This window comes from Sciurus vulgaris, assembly GCF_902686455.1.
Source record: "Sciurus vulgaris genome assembly, chromosome: 1".
NCBI classification, from domain to species: Eukaryota; Metazoa; Chordata; class Mammalia; order Rodentia; family Sciuridae; genus Sciurus; species Sciurus vulgaris.
Window position 1 is genome coordinate 5,466,416 of NC_136461.1, and position 19,653 is coordinate 5,486,068.

Consider the following 19,653-nt stretch of genomic DNA (forward strand, 5'->3'; position numbering starts at 1 on the left):
GAGAAGAACGTGTGGCCTACAAGAAAAATACCTGAGGCAGGGACCACGGGCTCCTGGCAGCTGGGGCCAGAGGTGTTGTGGTCACTGAGAAAGGTGCCCTGTTGGGAGAGGGCCTCTACAGGTGAGCCTCCGAGGACATTCCCGATCCAGCCCGACGGACCCAAACAGCCCCAGGGTACACATCGGGCCCTGCCTCAGTGTGGGACGAGCTGAGAATCCCTCTGGGTGTAACTGCATTTCCCAGAAACGAGGAAAAACCGGTGAACTGATCTGTCACCCTCTGGGCGATGCACCCAGTGGGGCCCGGGACGTGTTAGCAGGGCTTCCAAGGACCTGGGGAAAAGCTGGAAGAGAAGACAAGAGGCTGGCGCCAGTGGCCTGAAGTCCGGCTCCATGGGCAGCTGAGGCAGGAGGATGGCTCCAGTCTGGGGTTGCAGACGGCTGGAGCAGGCACAGCCCCCCTCCCCAGGAGGTGCTCAGGCCAGGCAGGAGCGTTCCTGAGCAAGGGGGCAGCCACCCATTGCGGGAAGGGCAGGCTGGACGCCACGTCTGCGAAGAGAGGGCTGCGTCCAACCAGGGGACATGCGGCCAGGCAGAGGCCTCACAGAGACCCCGGCATGAGCTGAAGGTGGGGACTAGAGAAGGGAGGGAGGAGCAGGAACCAGACATGGCAGTGACATGGACACCAGGGAAGGAGGGAGGGGAAGGGCCAGCGACAGCGCCAGGCTCCCTGGAGGACTCCAGACCAGTGGCCAGAGCCCAGCACAACAGGCTTGGCCTGGAAGGCAGAGCGAAGGCGTCTGGGTCAGTGGAGTGCAGGCAACGGTGGGAGCGCCTGCAGTTCTAACCACCTTGGCCGGCATGGCCAGGGAGGTGCGGACTTAGTACCCGTCACCAAACCGGAAATGAGAGGTCAACGTGGGAGAAGGAAGAGTGTGCTCCAGCAAGAGCCAAGAAGGCCCAGCAGGCCCTCCTCCTCCCTCCTCCCTCCTCCCTCCCTGCTGTCCTCCCTCCTGTCCGCCTTCCCATCTCTCACCTCCCTCCTCCTCCCTCCTCCTCCTCCCTCCTCCTCCCTCCTCCTCCTCCTCCCTCCTCCTCCCTCCTCCTCCTCCTTCCTCCTCCCTCCTCCTCCCTCCCTGCTGTCCTCCCTCCTCCTCCCTCTCTTCTCCTTCCCATCTCTCCCCCCACTTCCCTCTCTCTATTAGTGTACCCCTTAAATTTTTTTTTTTTTAATTCTTCCGAGTCTCCCAGTCCCCTCCCTCTCTCGCCGCCCTCTCCTAACGCACTCCATGGGGCTGGTTTGCTCTTTTCGCCATCTTGCACGTTGTGTGCTGCTGTTGGAGTGTGTATTCTGGTAACTTTTCATTTTGGTGTAATTTCACATTCTCATAAAGCTGGGAGAGCGGCACCAGGAGCCCCATGTGCTCCATCCAGACCCACTGAGTGCGCGCTGCCCGGCGGCCTTCTGTCCTGCGCGGAGTCCGCTCAGCACGCGCACATGACGTGCAGGCTCTGTCTGGGCACCCACGGAACCGCAGCACGGAGGCAGCATAACAGAAGGCCAGCTTCCACTCCCAGGTCCCCAGTCCGTGTCCCTGGAGCTTCCCTGCTGGGCCTCATCCAGGAGGGCAGAGAGGTGGAGGCTCGGAAACGCTCGCCTGAGCCTTGCGTAACGGCCTCCTTATCTCTGGGCTTGGCCAACCACCCGCTCCTGCCTGCTCGTCCGGAAGTGGGCCGGTCCTCCCCGCCCGGCTTCTGCACCTCACCTCCGGGGGCCTGCCTTTCACCCACATCCTGCCCGCAGCTGCAGCTCCACGGAAGTGACAGCCGCGTCCAGGGACGAGGCCGGCATCCGGGCTCTGCAGGGGACACCAGGGTCGGGAGTCGGCCTCTTTACTCCCCAGCGGTGCCACCTTGGGCAGCCTCAACCAGCCAGTTCAGCTGCCAAACCAGGAGGGCGGCCGCCCTCTCAGGAGTTTCCTGAGGAGTAAACAGATCTGTTATGAGAGTGAAATTTCATCTATGCAAATGATATGTAAATGAGCACTGCAAATGCTCCACCAGGAGCAGCGCTCAGGATAGAGTCTGGCTCACAGTGCTCAGTAAACAGGCTCCTCCAGCGTCACCCAGCACGGTGCCCGCGGAGGCGACACTCAACAGAGCACTGTGGGGTGGCGAAGAGCCCTGGGGGACATCTCAGCAGCGGGAGGGCTCGGAGAAGGGGCGCCTAGAGACGGACAGGTCAGCTCTCACTCTGCACGTCGTGGACAGGTAGAAGAACCCAGAAAAAGACTTGTGAGGGAAGAAGGAGCTCGGGGCACAAGGAGGTGGCGGTGCACTGACCTGCCTTCCTGTGTGCGAAGATGCTCAAGTTCAGGGCAAGCCACGGGACTGGGGTAGCCCCCATGGGTGGACCAGCGTCCCCATGGTGGGAGAAAGAGGAGGCCTTCCAGGCTGATCAGGCTGACCCGTCATCAGGGGCAGCCCATTTCCGGCATCGCCCTCACCTTCTGTGAGTGGAGTGCTGCTGACCCTCCAGAAGGTTCTGGGTGACAGCTTATCCCTCCGTCTTCACCACAGTGCCCGTGACTGACTCCATCAGCCCCACCATGCAGGTGCAGAAGTGAGGCCCACCCAGAGATGAAGGGCACTCGGGTAGCAGGGGTCTGGGAGGGCAGATGCAGAGCCTGCGGGAGAGGAAGGGGCACCCCCCGGAGCCGGAAAAGAATGGAAAGACAGAGAAGCAGCGGCTCGTGGAGGTGGGGTGGGGGTCAGGGCCAGGCCAGGGCCCGTTTCCCTGGCTTCTGCATGGTTTCCTGGGAAGGAAGTCGGACAGGGGAGCCCCTCAGTAGGAGCTGGGGAGTTTTGCCAGGAAGGAGTGAGAGGTGAAGGAAAAGATGGGCCAGGTGAATGGCTTGAGCCTGCAACTCGGGTCCTGTGTCTTCCAAGCTTCCTGTGACGTAGGAGCAAGAATGGAGAAGGTGGCTGGGCAGGAGTCCCGGGGGGGCGGGGCGATGTGCAGACAGCACAGGTCAGAGGCCTTGGCTGTGGCTGGGGTAGTGGGGGTAGAGAGCGCCCTCCAGGGCAGAGAGAGGTCGGTGCCCAGGAAGCCCCACCTGGTGAGTCAGTGTCCTTTGTTGATTCAGGAGGGAATTCATGCCCTCGGTAACTGGGAGCAGTGAGACCCAGGGCGGGAAGTCCAAGGCCAGAACCTTCAGACTTGTCCACCTGTGGGGAGGAGGGAGGAGAGGTGGCTGGAGAGCGGCGGGAGGACTGCCCTGGGGCAGGCCCCATTCACACCAGAGGTCTCAGGGGACAAGGCCACCCCAACCCTCAGGTCCAGCACGAGCTAATATTTTAAACACAGAAATATAAAATTTATCTGGATCAAGAACAATGCTTTGTTTCTGAAGAATGGAAACTGAGCCGTCCCTGCCTGGGTCCCACACCTGACCCCTCCCTGCACATAATTAGAGCAACAGGAGTGGCGGCCGCTGGGCCCCCAGCTGGCCAGCCTCCTGGGAATGGAGCGCATAGAACCTGCTGCTGAGAAGAGATGCTCAGGGTGACCTTGGTTGACCCTGGGACCTAGAGACAGGACGATAACCTGGACTTGTGAGCACCCAGTCAGACTTCAACCATGTGCAGGAAACCAGGTCACCAGGAAAGGGCTTGGGAAGCCCCAGCCGTGTTGGGGGCGTGAGCCTGCTGTGGTCCTGCCCCCGTCAGGGAAGAGCACGCCATTTCCTTTCCCGCTCTCACCTCCCCATTTCGAAAGGCCTGGGGTCTGGGAGGGCCAAAGCTTTTCCATCTGGGGCCTTCCCCCATTTCCCTTTCTGAGCTTTCAGTAACCTATAGTCAGCTTCATTGCGAAAACATTAAATGCAAAATTCCAGAAGCAAGCGATTCCTACTTTTTAAATTGCACTGTGCTCCATCCACCCAAGTCGCTCAGAATACCCATCCTGGATGCTCAGGCCGTGGCCCTGAGTAACCCCCAGCCATCTGTTATCAGATCACCCTTCTCTGGACCACAGTGCCTGCGTGTAGGCAGCTATTGTTTTACTTAATAATGGTCCCTAAGCACAAGAGCAGCGACCTGGCCATGAAGCGTCCTGTAAGTGGAAAAGGGAAAGTTCTTGACTTAGTAAGGAAGCGAGCCAGGAACTGAAGTGGCCAAGGTCTGGGTAAGAATGGAGCGTGTAGCTCTTCTTCACATGAAGAAGGGAAAGAAGCCCAAGCCCATGTTTCGGTCACCCTCAGACACCAAAGCCTCGGCAGGCATGGGGTGAGCACTCGGGCAGGGTAGGCACGCATTACACCTGTGTGGGTGGATATATAAGGGAAAGCAGCACGTTCAGGGCTCGGCACTGCCCACAGAGTTCAGGCCTCCACCGGGGTCTTGAAATGCATCCCCTCCAATGAAGTGGGCTGCTGTCTCTGGACGGTCAGGTCTCATGCAAGGAGGCAGCTTTGGCAGAGTGCTTCCACATGCCCGAGGGTGGCAAGGCCAGGGCACAGGAGGTCTGGAGCGCAGGCCCTGCAGCACATAGCACCTTGCAGGGAAGTGGGGGGCTGCCGGTGCCAGAGGAGCACTTCTGGGGCCAAGTCCTTGGAGCACCCACAAGAGCACTGAGAGCCATAGGACCCACAGCTACCGCAGCGCTCAGCCCCAGAAGCCGGGGAAGCAGAGGCCCCGTGCACCCAAGTCTGCTTCCTCTGTCCCAGGCTATTGGATGAGCAGCTGGACAGACAGAGTACAGGGATAGCGACGGACAGTGCCTGAGATCAAAGCCAGAGGACCTCTGACTCGGAAAAACAGTGCAACGGTGCTTGTGCCCACACTCGGGAGACCAAATGCCCTCCTGCCCAGCCCTACTGCGCCTGATGCACGTTCCTCAGTTCAGCTGCCTTAGACTCCAAGTGTTTAAGTTGCTTTAACAAGAGTCATCAGAGAGCCAGGCTATCAAATCGATCTTTAAAAAGACATGTGCATTCCTCCAGTTCCACCGAGCACACGCCGGCTTCCAGCGGGGCTGCAGGCGAGGCAGGAAGGGGACTCACGGGTCATGATTTCACACCTGACGCCAGCTAGGCTCTGTCAACAGAGGGCCTGACGCGGGTGGCTACTCCCTGGCCCACTCCCTGGATGCTCGGTGATTACAGGCCGGACAGCACGTATTAAGTGGGGTGAGGTCATGGCTCCAGAGCTGTGTGACTGTCATCTTTGCACAAGAGAGCGCCGTTCCCCTTGGCCTCATGCCTGTCCTGCAGCATGCTCTGGGCTGAAAGAATGGAGAAAGAAGTTGATTTATGTCTTGCTAATAGAAGCATCCAGATTTAACTAAAAGATCCTTGACTTCAGCCCGTGCTTGGCTCTGGGCTAAGAGCCCCGGGAACGGCGGCTGCAGGAGATGCCGTCACTTCTCAGCCCAGTTCCATCAGGACTATTTACGTCCTGTGTCCTCTCTTTTGGGACTATTTTTTTGACATTTGCCTTCTGGCAGAGCCAGGACCCCTGAGGAAGAGTTCCAGGGAGGTGGATTTTGGCAAAATGCAAGGAAGAATTTTCTTAGTCAGAGCAGTCCAAAAACGGAACAGCCTGACTCAGAAGACAGAATGTCCCCAGCCTGCATCAGGTCCTCCTGAGGTCCCTTCAGGGGAGCTCCGCCGGGTGCTGTGACAATGTGTGCAGATCAAAGACGGCCCTCCCCTCACGAGGACTAATTCCAGCCCCGCATGCTCCCAGCGCTTCTATGTGTACGCGCCCCTGGAATCGCCAATCAGCCCGTGAGCTGGGCGTGGCCATTGCTTTCCTTTTACAGAGGAGGAAACTGAGGCGGGGAGCAGCCTCATTACCCGCCTGAGTTCACACCACGGCATGCAGGGGAGTCAGGATTAGTCCCCAGGCATCTGGGGCTTGCTTGCTCCTCCTTAGACCCTAAGCTTCCTTAGCAAACGCCCAGATCTGAAACCCGTAGAGCATGGGCCGGACAAGTGGAAAATGCCACACCTGACTTCATGTGATGGGTCGCAGTCAAAATGCCCCAAAGTACCAAGAATATTGTATAAAATTAATGTCAGGCCTTGTGTATAAACATACACAGGCTAATATGAAGCATAAATGCATTTAGACTTGTGTCCCATCCCCAAGATATCTCCTTACGTACACGAGAACAGGTCCGAAATCTGAAAGAAATCCAAACTGCACTGCGCTTCTGGTCCCAAGCTTTCCAATAAAGGACGCTCAGTCTGTACTGTGATGTCCATCTGCTCATTAGGTGTTCAAGGGTCATGTGACCAGGCAGTGACCAGCTGTTTTTGCTAAAAGGATTTAAAACTGGGGGTGAGGAGGGAAGCCTTGGATCCAGACTCAAGGCCGTCACACCAATGGGCTCAGACTTCAGAAAAGTAGCCCCCAGGTGGCCAGGCCCATCTGTTCTGGGCACAGGACAGGGAGCAAGTGGCACAGGAGATCCTGAGATCTGTGGCCCCAGGGCACAGCATCCTGTTGACTCTGCCCCTGAGGAGAGTCTGCCTGGGAAGTGGCTGTCTGCCTCTCTCCTTCGGGCAAATCTGACTTACCCTGCAGGGTCAGGAATCTGCCCTGACTTCTCCCTGATCATTTGCCAGGAAGTTGACATCTTGATATGGTCTTGGGGCACAGCAAGAACCCAAGCTTGGGGATCTCGCAAGCTCTGGAGAAGTGGCTCACCTCTAATCCACCTTCCCCTTGGTTGTGAGTGGGAGTGAGGGGCCCCCGGCCTGAGGTCTGGGGGAGGACTGAAGGAGCTAATGGAAGAAATGACCAAGCCATGGACAGTGGTTGACTCTGCCTTGCCCACCGTCGTCCAGAGACTGAGAGTCCTGAGGGTCTGTCCTGGGGTCCTGAGCTCAGTCATTTGGCATTTGGCCCATGTGGATACTCTGGCCAGCTGAGAACCTTCTACAAAAACCCACCGCTCAACAAAGGCCAGGGAAGAATGCTCTTGCGTACATTTTGGGCCCACAGTGGAAAAAGTTAGCAGGGACCACCAGAGACACTCAGGACCAGTCCAGCACTGCTGCGTACAGGCGTTTTGCTCGATGATAGGACTGTGGGCCCATAAGATCATAAAGGAGCTGCAAAGTTCCCTAGCCCGGGTCTGGGGCTGGGGCTCAGTGGTGAAGCCCTCGCCTAGCATGAGGCCCTGGGTTCGATTCTCAGCACCACATACAAATAAATAAATAAAGGCCCATTGACAACTAAAAATAAAAAATAAATGAAAATTTCCCTAGCCAGGGTGACGCCGTGGCTACTGCAATGTCTTACCAGGACATGCTCTTTGTGTGTTTCTGGTAATCCTGGTGAAACCAGCCTGTGTTGCTGCCAGTCATATTAAAGCATACGCAGTAAAGTACAGACGCACCTTTTCAGGTCAGACTTCAGAAGGAAAATAAGTGACTGTTGCTGGTTTGTGTATTTGCCATGCTTTGCTGGTTTATGTATTTACTATACTTTTTTTTTTTTTTTTTTTTTTTTTTTGAGGTGCTGGGGACCAAACCCAGGACCTTGGGCTTGCAAAGCAAGCACTCTACCGACTGAGCTATCCCCCAGCCCTGTATTTACTGTCTCTTTATGGTTATTTTGGAGCGTACACCTAACTGCCAGGCGGGCATCTCCCGCAGGAGCATGTCAGCTCCTTGCACGTGAATGCCCCCAGACCTTCCAATGGGACAAGATGCAGAACCAGGGGACAGCAAAATGGAAGATCCTAACCCCAGGCTCACGTGTGCTTTGTCTTTAACAAAAAAGTTTGTAAAGTAGAAAAAAATAAAATAAAATGTAAGAATAGGCAGTGCCACGCGGCCTGGAGGAGTCGCCAGCCATTCTTCTGGGTTGAGCGTGTCCTCCACGGCGTCTGCGGGTGTCCCCTCTTAGGCAACGGCCGGCCGGCTGCGGCTGGGTTGAGCTGGGCTCTGACTCAGAGAGCTCAGGTTCTGCTCAGCCCAGAACCTGCTCCTCCCACCCGCCCCCCCTATAATGAGAAACAACTAGAACATTCCAAACACTCGTGGCTGTAAAATGCTCGGAGTCATTGCTGAGGGAAGGAAGAAAATGTGCATGTGATAAAATAGAAGTCCTTTCTGTGGTGGGCTGAGAGAGAGGACTGCGGCTTTGCCTGCTCAACTCAGGACCTCTGGCTGCAAGCTCAGCTCTGGTGTGAACATGTGCAACACACACACACACACCCTGCTCTCCTTACACTTTCACCCCAGGGATGTTCCCAATGGCCTGATAATAGATCCTAATCACACCATTGTCCTGGAGGCTGCAACTTACACAATGTAGGCTCCCCTGAAGGGACCCCCGGGGTCAAGAATTTCTTCCCTCTAACCCTGACCGTGTTACCCTCAGGATCAGACTATAAAGTGGGTCAAAATGATTTTTCTGATTTTCTACTTGGGAAAATTGATGTAAGAATGTTTTAGTTATTTTTCCAAAATATGCTAACATAGGAAAAGTGGGAGAGGTTTTGACCCTGGAATTAGCTAGATCCTTCCTGACGAAGCCCTGGGATCCTTCCCAAATTCCATTTTGAAAAGGAAGAAAACTTCTTACCCTTCATCAAATATTTGCTCCCAAGTTACTGCACCTGCTGCAAAATAAGAGCTTTCTGAGGGCTGAAGAGGTTGAAGCTTCTGTCTTTCCTTCAAGGTATCTTGGGTCTGAGACCAAAGCTTCATTCAGAGTAAAGCAGGAAATCCAAGCTGGCCCTGGGTGTCCGAGGGTTCTGCATTCACAGATTCACCCGATCGTAGGTCAAAGATATTCGAAAAAAAATTTATGGGCTGGGGAGATATCTCAGTTGGTAGAGTGCTTGCGTTCCATGCACAAGGCCCTGGATTCAAGCCCCAGCACATATATATATATATATATATGCCTGTACTGGACACGTCTAGACTTTTTTCTTGTTCCTAAACAATCCAGTAGAACACTCAAAAATATAGCATTTGGAAAAAAAAAAAGATATAGCATTTGCATTGCATTGGTGTTATAAGTAACCAGGGGATGATTAAAGCGTCCAGGGGTGTGTGCAGGTTCTGTTCAGCACTGTGCCGCCTTACGTTGGGCATTGGAGCATCTGAGGGGTGTAGTAGAACACCAAGAGATGACTGCCCCTCCGCTGCTGCTTTCACTGTCTTAGGAAACTGGACCAGAAGCATTTTAAACCATTTTAAGCTCTCGAACCATGTTGATCAAGTCTCTGTTGCATGACATTTGTTAAAGCCTTTTATTAAGTTCCTCACAATTATATTTCTCTTATTTGCATTCCCCAAGCTACCTGGTCCTTCTGGTGATTTGAAATAACAGAATTTCTGAAATCCCAATCGTGTCCTCTCTACAAAGGTAACTTAGCATCCTGGAACCCTGCAAGCGGGTTCAGGATTGCAAATAATAATAACAATCATAGTAAGAAAATACTTCAACATGCCCCTCTCCACTGCTTCCAGCCTCACTCTGGATTTCTTATTTGCAGATGAGCACGCACTCCCCAGCCTGGTCTCAGGGGAATGGAGGAGCCTCTGCTATTTGCAGTACCAGGTTTGCAGGAGCAGAAATCGGTCGTATCATGCACCAGGAATCGCAGTTACTTTCAGAACTAGAAAAGATGGTGAAAACCATGTTGTCCTGTCTCTTTTCACTGGGGAGGAAGTCAAGACTGGGAGCCGGTGACGGCTGGCTCTGGGCCGTGGGAGACAACCCATCATACCACACAGCCCTGGACGCAATCCGTCCCTAAAGAACAGGGGGGCCTCATCCTCTGCTCTGTAATGCACAAAATCTAAGCTGCAGAATGCAGAATCCGATGCATCTCCAGCAGAGGTGGGATGTCACCCAGGTCAGGGAAGCAGGCCAGGTGGCGCTAGCTCCTGTCACTGCGTCACTGCTGGTCCCGCTGTGAGACTCTGCTCCAAAGCAGGAGGAAGGCCTTTTCCTCTCCTCCAGGGTCTCCCTCTTGACCTCTCAGGGTCTTTTGGATCTGCTATTTAATGGGGTGCCTCTTAGGACACTGGGATTCTCACAGAGCTCTGGCGGCCCTTCCCCGTGACTCTGCTTGGGGTATGCGTGTTCATGGTGGCCACTGCAGAGTCTGACCTCCCTGGGCAGGGTCCCCTCTGAGTGCAGAGTCTGTCTGCACTGGCCATAGCCCGAGAATGCCAGACCTCAAGTGGGCACCCTTGTAATGGCCCCAGGGGCGGCAGAGACTCAGACAGGGAAGAAGCCAGCCCACTGTCATGACCCCGGGCGGGGGGGAGGGTTTGGAGATGGACTCTAGAATGACATAGTTTCTCTTTTTTTTTAAATGTTTCTGTGGTGCTGGGAACCAAACCCCGGGGCCTGCTAGCCAGCACTCCACCGCCGAGCTACAGCCGGGACCTGACCGGGGTTCTTCCTACCTGTTAATTTGTGTGCAGGTTGCACGTGTGCGTGTGCTGGGGATGGAATCCTGGAGCTGTGAGATTCCTCAAGCTGACTCCCCTTGGCCCAACAGTCTCCTGAGAGATGTGCACAGGAGGCCCTTCCCCCCCGCCATCGGAGCCCAACCTAGGTCCACGCCTATTTTCCACGGAAGCTGGCCTCTTCTGGTGACAGAGGTGTCCCATTTGGTGTCTGCGAGTCTCCCGCTCTTTGCCAGACTCAGCTGGGGCTGAGCACTCAGGTATGTTGGGCTCAGGGAGTTGAACCCTCAGAGACACAGGGCAAGTCTCAGGACGTGAAGCCCTGAGACGGGGAGCCCACACCTGGCAGCGCCGTGCCCTGGGGCGGGATGCTGGCCTTCCAACTGAGCTTCATCCCCAGCCCAGGACACTGGCCTTTTTCATTCTTAGAGCCCCAGGGTGCCTACGTGCTGCCCAAAAACATGGAGTCAGCGTGTCCTGACCACAGCCCTACCGGCTGGTGCTGTCTTACTCCTGGTTCTCGGAGCGGAGAGGCTCCGGCTGATGGCCAAGGAGAGGCACAGCCGTCAGCCCGGCTCTGGGAGCCCAGGTCTGGGAGACGGGGGCCCTGGCTTGTGCCCCACCCCCGGGTACCACTGCCACAGCCACATGCAGCTTTGAGTCCCAGTGACAGCCAGTGGGGAGACGGGAGAGAGTCCGGGTGTGGAGCTGGCCCGCAGCCTCCCCCCAGCAGCCTCCTGGGCTGGGGAGAATCTCGGGCTCTGGCTGGTGCTCCTGGCCTTTGGTAATGGAGTTCTTCTTAGCAGCCTTGGGACGCGGGAGTTTTCTTTCTTCCAGGCGAGTAAATACACAGGGGAAGGTGCGTGGAGACAAGGCCCCGGTGCCCCAGCGTGGCCGTGCTTTGGGCTACAGGCCCCTGAACAGGGAGCACCGGCAGGCCAGCAGCGGGAACCCGCAGCCGGGGTGCCAGGGGACGCGGCTGAAGGAGGCCTTTGGCAGCGCGTGCTGGCGACTAGACGTCTCGTGGCTCATTAGCCCGCGGCCGGGTGCCCAGAGGTGGGTGGAGGGGACAGGTGGCTTCTCTCTGGAACATCACGAAATCCCTGCAAAGCTTGAGCTTCACTCTCAGGGAGCGTTGCCAAGTTCTTGCCCTCAAAATAATTTTCCAGGTCCTGCTACTCGGAAACTGATGCTGCAGGGTGAGGGAGACGTGAGGCCTGGAAGGAAGGGCCAGGTGGGCCTCAAGCTCCGAGGCCCCTGAGAAGAGGGGATTAGAACGCAAGGCCACGTCCAAGCACAGAGGCCCCTCGCACAGAACCACAACGAGGTCAGAGAGCCTACCACGCCGGGTCCACCACCACCCTCTTCCTCCCTTACACATCCCTCTGCAGGACACGGGAACAGCCAGGGATCTGCAGGCATCGGTGGACCCAGGGCCCCTGCAGCCTGGAGAAAACCTCTGAGCTGACGGCGTGGCCACGGCAGCCGGGTCGGGGGCACCGGGCAGGCCCCTGGTGTCCTTGGACTTTCCACCAGCCCGTCCTCTCAGCACCGCCCGGGCTCAGCGGTGGGCTGTGGGAAGTCAGGGGCTGAGTCACCCCTCCTGCTTTCGGCGTGTTTCTGGGAATGTGAAGCACATGGGAGCGACGTGACATTCCTTAGCTCCCAGCAGCAAGTCAAACACCCACTTCCTTTCCAGTCATGTTGCCTGGGCCGGGGACAGGACTAAACAAATCTGCGGAGCGCCGCGTGCCCTCAGGAGAGGAAGGGGCCTGTGCTGGAGGCCCGCCCTCCCTCGCTGAGCGCTCCGCAGGGCAGAGGCAGCGCAGCGCTGGGAAGGAAGGCCCTCTCCCCAGGCATGTGACGCTGCAGCCCGGCCTGTTCCAGAACCCATGTGCACGAAGCATCTACCAACTCTTCCGCTCTGGTGACAGGCGTGGCCCTGTGTGAAATTCTCTGTCCCTGTCATCTCAGAGTTAAGTCACAGGGAAGATAACACTGCTTTCTCTCAAACAGGCCAAAGCTGTTGCGCATCTGAATCCTCGAGTAAGGTTGTCCTGAATCAGGACAGTGAGCAAACATGGAGAGCTGGGAGGGGGGCCGGTGGAGGACGCAAAGGGGAACCTGGGGCATCTGCTCTCAAGAGGGACCAACGCCACGTGGAGACAGAACCTCAGGAGCACAATGTCAGGGGCAGCGGAGGGTCGCCCAGGACCAGGATCAGAGGACAGGGGGCCAGATGTGGGGGTACCGGGGTAGACAAGCCCCAGGAGGGATGGACACCAGGCAGGGCCTGCTGGGACCTGCTGGGACCTGGAGAAAGTCTCTGTCCAGGGCTTGGGCATATTTCAAAGACGGGTGGGGAAGGAGAGGGAGGTTGGAGCAGAGCTTGGGGCAGATGGAAGGAATGGTGGGGTAGGTGCAGCCAGGTTCACAGGGCGAGTGGAAACATGGCAGGACGAGTCTGGATATGGAGCAGAGGGGGACACGCTCCAGACAGGGCTTGGAGAGGTCACCCCGGCGTGATGTGGAAATCAAGCCTGGCAAAGGTTGAAGGTGGGCACAGTTAGAGGGCGGCCTCCGTGCCACAGGAGGACAGGAGCAGCCGGCACAAGCAAGATGGCGAGGATAAGGGCCGCCAGGCTCCTCCCAGCCTCACCTCGAGGCGCCAGTGACCATGTGGTGCTAAGCACTGACCTGAGCTATCGCACTTCTCCATCAGGGCCACCACCTTGAGTGGCAGGTCTGCTATCACCCCATCTAACAGATGAAGAAACTGAGGCTCCAGGAAGGGAGGTGACTGCTCTCAGCCGTGCAGCTCGAAAGCTGCTTCCAGGATTCTAGCCGTGGTCTGTCGGACCCCAGCCACACCCCGCAGAGAGGACGGCAGGATGGCTTGAACCCCAGTTAACAGGGAGGCGTTGTGGTGGTTTCTATCCAGGTGCCTCAGAGGCAGATGGCATGACAAGGGCCAGCCGGCGAGGCGGAGGAACTCACTCCTGGCCTGGGTGAGGCCGGCTGAGAACGAGACTCCAGCAAACGCCGGCTGGGGTGCTGACAGTCTGAGGGGGGCGCCGGGCACGGGCTGCTGCTCCAGGTGACGGCCAGGTGCACAGGAGGGGTGTGCAGCCAACGGGGAAGGAACACAGAGCCCGGCTTGAGCGCTTGCAGGGTGCCAGCTGCTGGCTACGTGTGGGACATGCCCCCCAGGGACAGCCTGTGACCTGGTCCTACCCTCCAAGATGAGGCAACAGAAGCTCTGAGACGTGAAGCCCTCGCCCAAGGCCACAGAGCCAGGGGGTGGTGGGGCTGGGGCCGGAGCCGCCTCTCACCCCCCAGCTGTCTGGCAGCCGCAGCCGAGCGCAGGAAGAGTCCTCAGGGCTGCGGCTCCTCCCAGGTCCCCCTTGCGTCTCACGCCCTCTAACCCCTCTAACGCGCCTGCCTTCAGCATGCGGGGTTAACAGACAGAGGAGCAAAGAGGTGGAAGCATAACCGGCAGATGTTTTGGAAGACAATTTGCCAGCGTCTACCAAACACTGAAGATTTGGCATATTCATTGACCCAGGGATTCCAACTGTAGAAGATACACAAGCAGGCAGAGACTTAGACATAAAAATACCTAAAGCAGTAGATTAGCGACAACTTGGAAATACAGCCCAGTCCAACCCCAGGGAGTGGAGGAGAGTTTGAGCTCCGCCTCCCGGCTGACTGCGTACAGAGCAGCGTGTGGCTTGGAGGTCCCCTCCAGGCGCACGCTGAAACATCACCGCCACTGCCGTAGGATTAAGAGGTGAGGCCCTGAAGAGTTGGGCCCTCGTGAATGGTCGACGCTGTTATCCAGGAGTGGGCAAGTGACCTCAGCAGCGCCTCTGATCAAAAGGAGGAGTGTGGACGCTTTCCTCCCTGCCTCCCTCGCATGCCTCCCTGCCTTCTGCCACACGCTGACGCAGCAGCAGGCCCGAGGCAGATCTGCCCCATCTTGGACTTCCCAGCCTCCAGAACCTTGAGTCAAACACTATTGTTTATAACGTACCCACTCTGTGATATTTTGTCATAGCAGCAGAAAACAGACCAAGACACACAGACATGTAAAGACTGCTCAGGATACCTCAATCCAAGGGGGAAACGTGTTATAAAACATTATCTGCTGATGGAGCTCGTCTGGGTAAGGAGTGCATTCACCTGAATACACGTGTTAAAGTATTTGTAGAGAAAGAACCATGCAAATGATCACTTAAGGCTTCCGAGGCTGTGCCCCTTCACCCAGGCCCTGGTCAGACAGGCAGACCCGGCTCGCTCACCTGCAAACCCCCAAGCTGAGTTTCATTCTAGAGTCTTCCTTCCCTCTCCCTACATACATTTAATGACTCTTTAAACATCCCGCCCCTCTCACCTCCAGGCTGCTGCCTCAGTCAGCCCCCCTCCTTTATCTAGACCAGCTGGCCTTCCTCCCAGCCTCCTGGCCTCCTCGCAGCCCCTGGCCTCTGTGGCCCCACCTCCAGTGGACTGTTTGATCCACACCATGACACCCTTCTTCAGCACCCACAAAGAAAGTCTCACTTTCAAACGCTACAAGTAGTGAAGCGAGGAACTTCCACCTTTGCTCATGTACAAACTTGTTTGGTTTTTTTTTTGTTGTTTTTTTTTTTTTTCATTCATTTTGTTCCGTAGAAATTCCCAGGTTGGAATTCCGGGCTGAGGGAATGGGATTTCTTTCCCTCCCCATTCTTCTCCAACATCCAGACTTTGAGGTCCTGTCAAAAAAAAAACAAAAAACAAAAAACTCTTCATTTCTGTGCCCTGGTTCTTCTGCTGTTCTTTCATCTCTTAAATTGGGTTGGAATGTGATCTTTTCATCCAGAAAATTTATTTTGATTTTGAAACACTTAGGCACCTTCTTCCCCATGTTTTTGTTTGCTGGGCTTCTCCTGTGCGTGGCTTCGGGTCATGGAAACCTTTTTCTTCTAATTGGCCTGCGTTTCACAAGTTTACGATGCTGTGATTTCTCCCCAGTGAACTTAAAAAAAAGAGAAAAGAAAAGGAGCCCAGCAGTGGGCCGGGCTGGGCTTCCTCCCAGAGCTCCAAGTGGTGAACGGTGAAAATAAATAAATAATAACAAGAACACGTGGGGGGTCATCTGTGTTCATTTGCATTAGCATAATGAGTCATTCCTCTTTCTTAAAAAACAAAGACAAAAATGTAGCAGGGGAGGGTCCCCAGGTCTGGAGGTATGGAAGACCTCCTTCGAGTTGACTTTCAGCAGATTTGGTGAACTTTGGACTTACCTGGAATTTTCACTAGGCTAAAATGATAACGGAAGACGTCATTGGTACGTTCCTCCTCTGGGGCATTGCTCCCTTCTCCTTTCTCTGAAATTATTTGGGAATCCTGTCCAAAGGTCTCAAGGCCGTAAGTGCTTATAAACCTCGGACTGATGTGTGCACTCTTTGGGGGCTAAACAGGGAGATTCAGGACTTGGATCTTTTATATAAGCCATCTGCTTCAAATAAAAGTTATCATCTCCAGGTCAAATATGACTTTTAGCCACAGAGCCTTCCCCCAACAGGACTATACTGGGAAATGCATTTTTTGAATGCTCTTATCAAACTCTTCCCTCTCTCCAAGCTTCCGACTGGCTGTCTCATCCTCACAGATGACACAGAAGTCATGAAGTTGCCCCATCTTCTGTTACAAATCACCCACACCTGCCCCCATCCTACCTTCTACTTAGCAAAGCTTCCTAGAAGAAGTCCTGTCCCTCCTGCCTCAGGGCCTTTGCATATGCTTTTACTCTGCCACAAGGCTTTCTGCCCCACCCCACTCACTTCTTTCCAGTCTCAGATCCTGTGGGGCTGCCCCAGACTCTCCTTAGCTGCTCTTGTGCTCTCTGGACACTGTGTACCTCTCCTTCACAGGTGTCACTTCATATTATTCTGTATCTTTGTTTATTTTCAGTCCCCCCAACAAGACTGAGTCCAAAGCAGGCAGGGCCACTGTCCATGGTCCTCCACAGTGATTGCTACCCAAACAGTGATAAGAGCCCAACCATGAGTATCACCTGCACTGTCAAGATAGGAGCAGGCTTGCAGGGGCTGGAAGACAGCCTCACGCTGCAGAGCAGTACCCTCTGGGAGACGTTCCCACGTGTGATGGGGTAGCCAGTGAGCTAACACCGTGGGAGGTGGCGGCTGCCTGGAGAGAGCACATCCAGCTGGGCCTGGGCTGCCTGCAAATGTGGACTCGCCCCTCTCCTTTCCATCACCATCTCCTGGCCAACGCCTCTGCCAGCTCTCTGGTGGCCATTCAAAAATTCTCCAGTCATGTCCCTTCCACTGTGGCTCTATGAGAGCACCTAGAAACACTGTCCAGCAAGCTGAGCGGCACTGCCACCCTGCTCAGAGCTTGGCCAGCCCCTCCTGGTCTGGGCAGCCCGGCCACCGACCCTGACCTGCCTCTCTCCTGGCCCCTCTGTTGCACCACACTGGCTGCTTTGAGGAACTGCAGACCTGCCAAGCTTGCCCTGCACCAGGCTGGTTCCCTCCACTGGGAAAAGGCTTTCCCAGGGTCTCCCTTGGCTGTCCCTCCTCCCGCCAGGCCGGGGAGACACAGGATGGATGCAGGGAAGAGTGGCTTAGTCTGAATTGTTGTCAAGGGAAGAAATCGTGGTCGCAGTGGTGGAAAACTACAGAATGTTCCACCACCAGGGATTGGTCTCATCCCCGGAAGCATCCCAAGCACGGCCTCCAGCTTCACCTTGACCTCCTGCGGTGACTGAGAGCCACTCATGGCTCAGCAGACATGGGAGATGAACAAAAGCGGGCACCAAGGTGACCGATGCCGTGATCCAACAATGGGACTCTGCACAGTTTCCAGAAGCTAATTTAGGAACTCCCCTCTGATTCGCTTCTTAGCATCACACTTAGCAACACACAGCAAAGACCTATTTGAGAGGATGGGGACGAGCCCCCTGCAGCAGTTGGGAGTGGGATGTGGCTTTCAGTTCGTTTTCCTGCTCCCAGTTGAATCTCGGTGTTGGTGAAATATAAAAATAAAAATTGCAAAGGGTGGTGTAGGAAAATGGTCACAATAATACCTAGCGTGTGGTCCGTGTCCCCCAACACCCGTTTCCTCTCCCTGGTGATTGCTCCTGCTGGATGCAGGTCCATCCGCTGGAACTACATTTCCCAGCCTACCTTGCAACTTCAGGGGTTGTCTGGCCAAGTTCTGACGGGGTGAGGTGCAGTCGGCTGTGTGGGCTCCTGGGAGGGTCTTGGGTCTTGGGCAGGACCCCTTTCCGTGTCTCCTTCTCCTTCCCCTGCACTGGAACAGGCTTAATGGGGACTACCTTCAACCACAGAGACGGGCAGAAGTCCCTGGAAGTTGACAGGGAACAAGACCTCCTGGCCAGCCCACGGCCTCCAGCTGCTGCAGGAGGCCAGGGATGAAGGGCCATCTCAGTTGAAATTGCAATTCAGGGCCCTCAGCAACATCAGCATTGCCCTTAACACACGCCTTTCCATTAGGAATGCTTAACTGACATTTGAATTGTTCCTCCAGGGATGAGTAGAACTTCTCACAGGGGATAGTTGCAAACCCCTGGAAAAGGGAATTTCATCATGTGCAAAAGTCTGGAGGTCAGAAAATCCATGGCATATCCTGGCCCAAGGGTTCTTAGGCTTTCCTGACAGTTAAGTGCCCAGATTCCTGGCTCACACCAGCCCTACCCAATACCACCACTCAGACCTTGGGGATCAGGACCCACGGGGCAGGGGTCAAGGAATAGAAAATTTTGTCCAGTGCCTCAGTCATCCTTGTGACCAGCAAGTCTGGTAAACGCTGGTCTGGACACCTTGGCTGTTGACAGAAGCTACGGAGCACAGCCAGGAACGCTGGATGGATTAAAAGTAAATAGCTTTGGAATTTGAACTTTAACACACGTGAAGTTGCTTCAGCAGCAACGGGCTGTTGCTTCTTATCTTTTCTTCGGGAAGACGACAGATGACACAAATTCTTTTGAAATTTCAGTGAAAGGTATACCTTTTTTCCAGAAAGTCCTCCCCTGCCCCCACATTCGAATACATTTCCAGGGTCCCAATAATCTGTTCTCTGGAACCCAGTGGAAGGGACTCCAGGGCAGGATTTCAATGGAGAAGGATCTGATCAGATCAGCGGTGACCCTCGTGGAAGTATGGGGACTGAAGGGCAAAGCAGGGCTCCAGGGAGCAAGTCCAGGTGAAGGAGCCCAAACCGGGTGGAGCTCAAGGCCACGGAGGAGGTGGGTGGGGTGGGTGGCCCGTGACCAAGGACGGGGACAGAATTCACGGCTGAGGGAGGTTTCGGGTTTTGCGGTGGGGTGTGCAGGGACAATGACTTCAGTTCTTTGACATGTCGAGTTTATAGCAATAAGCAAAAGGACTTTGAGGAATTCTGGAGCTGGTTCCTGGAAAGCCATGGAAACTCAGGTGGAAGTCGGAGGCTTGTTGAGGTGGGGGGGGGGCAGCGGATGCCAGGCCTCCCCCAGGGAGAGGCTGGAAAAGAGACCGAAGCCAGACCAGGTGGCACCCACCTCAGCGGGGCAGAGAGGAGTCCTGGAAAGAGAAGAACTGGGAAAGAGAGACAGACAGGGGAGGCAGGAGCAGAAAGGTCAAGCCCAGCAAACTGAAGAGGTCACTGGGGAATCTCTAAGAGTCTTTTTCTCACACTGCCAGGCACACCCTTGTGTTTAGTAAAAACACAACAGAGAATTTAGGAATACTTAACCTACCCAATCCTCCCACACATTTTAAACCCCCGGACAGCTTCTCAGATGTTATTCATGCTCGCGCCATTGTTGAACTGTACTGGTTAGGGACTAGCAATATGCATGTTGGGTAGAGATGCAATTTTTTCTCTGGATATCTTGTATCTGCAGGTGGCTGAATCCACAGCAGAGTCCATGGATCCCCAGGCGTCTGGATATATCTAGAGTGACAAGAAAGTGTGGGAAACATTCTCAGGAGCAGAAAGGGCACAGAGGCCCTGACAGTGTTCTTGGTTTTTGTTTGTTTGTTTGTTTTTGTCATTGGTTTGGTCCTGGGGATTGAGCCCAGGGGGCTTTGCCACTGAGCTCCATTCCAGCCCTTTTTAGTTTTTATTTTGATAGTGTCTCATTAGGTTGGTTGGGACCTCACTGAAGTCCTGAGGCTAACCTTGAACTTGCGCAGGAAGT

The 19,653-nt window shown here is 55.2% G+C and overlaps 2 long non-coding RNA genes across 5 annotated transcripts in view; one reads left to right on the forward strand and one right to left on the reverse strand.

Moving 5' to 3' along the window:
• The window catches only part of LOC306657475, a 183,371-nt gene that overhangs the window by 81,723 nt on the left and 81,995 nt on the right, over positions 1-19,653 (forward strand). The gene's annotated exons all lie outside the window — the stretch shown is intronic.
• On the reverse strand, positions 2,730-17,952 carry LOC306648332. 3 transcript variants are annotated; one of them, XR_013760359.1, is made up of 6 exons: positions 17,639-17,952; positions 15,731-15,833; positions 14,928-15,199; positions 4,322-5,284; positions 3,117-3,228; positions 2,734-2,816 (listed from the first exon to the last, which is right to left on the reverse strand). It is a non-coding gene; the product is annotated as an uncharacterized lncRNA (long non-coding RNA). The 3 variants fall into 3 exon arrangements; XR_013760358.1 differs by having other exon boundaries at positions 2,730-3,228; XR_013760360.1 differs by lacking the exons at positions 2,734-2,816; positions 3,117-3,228 and having other exon boundaries at positions 3,321-5,284.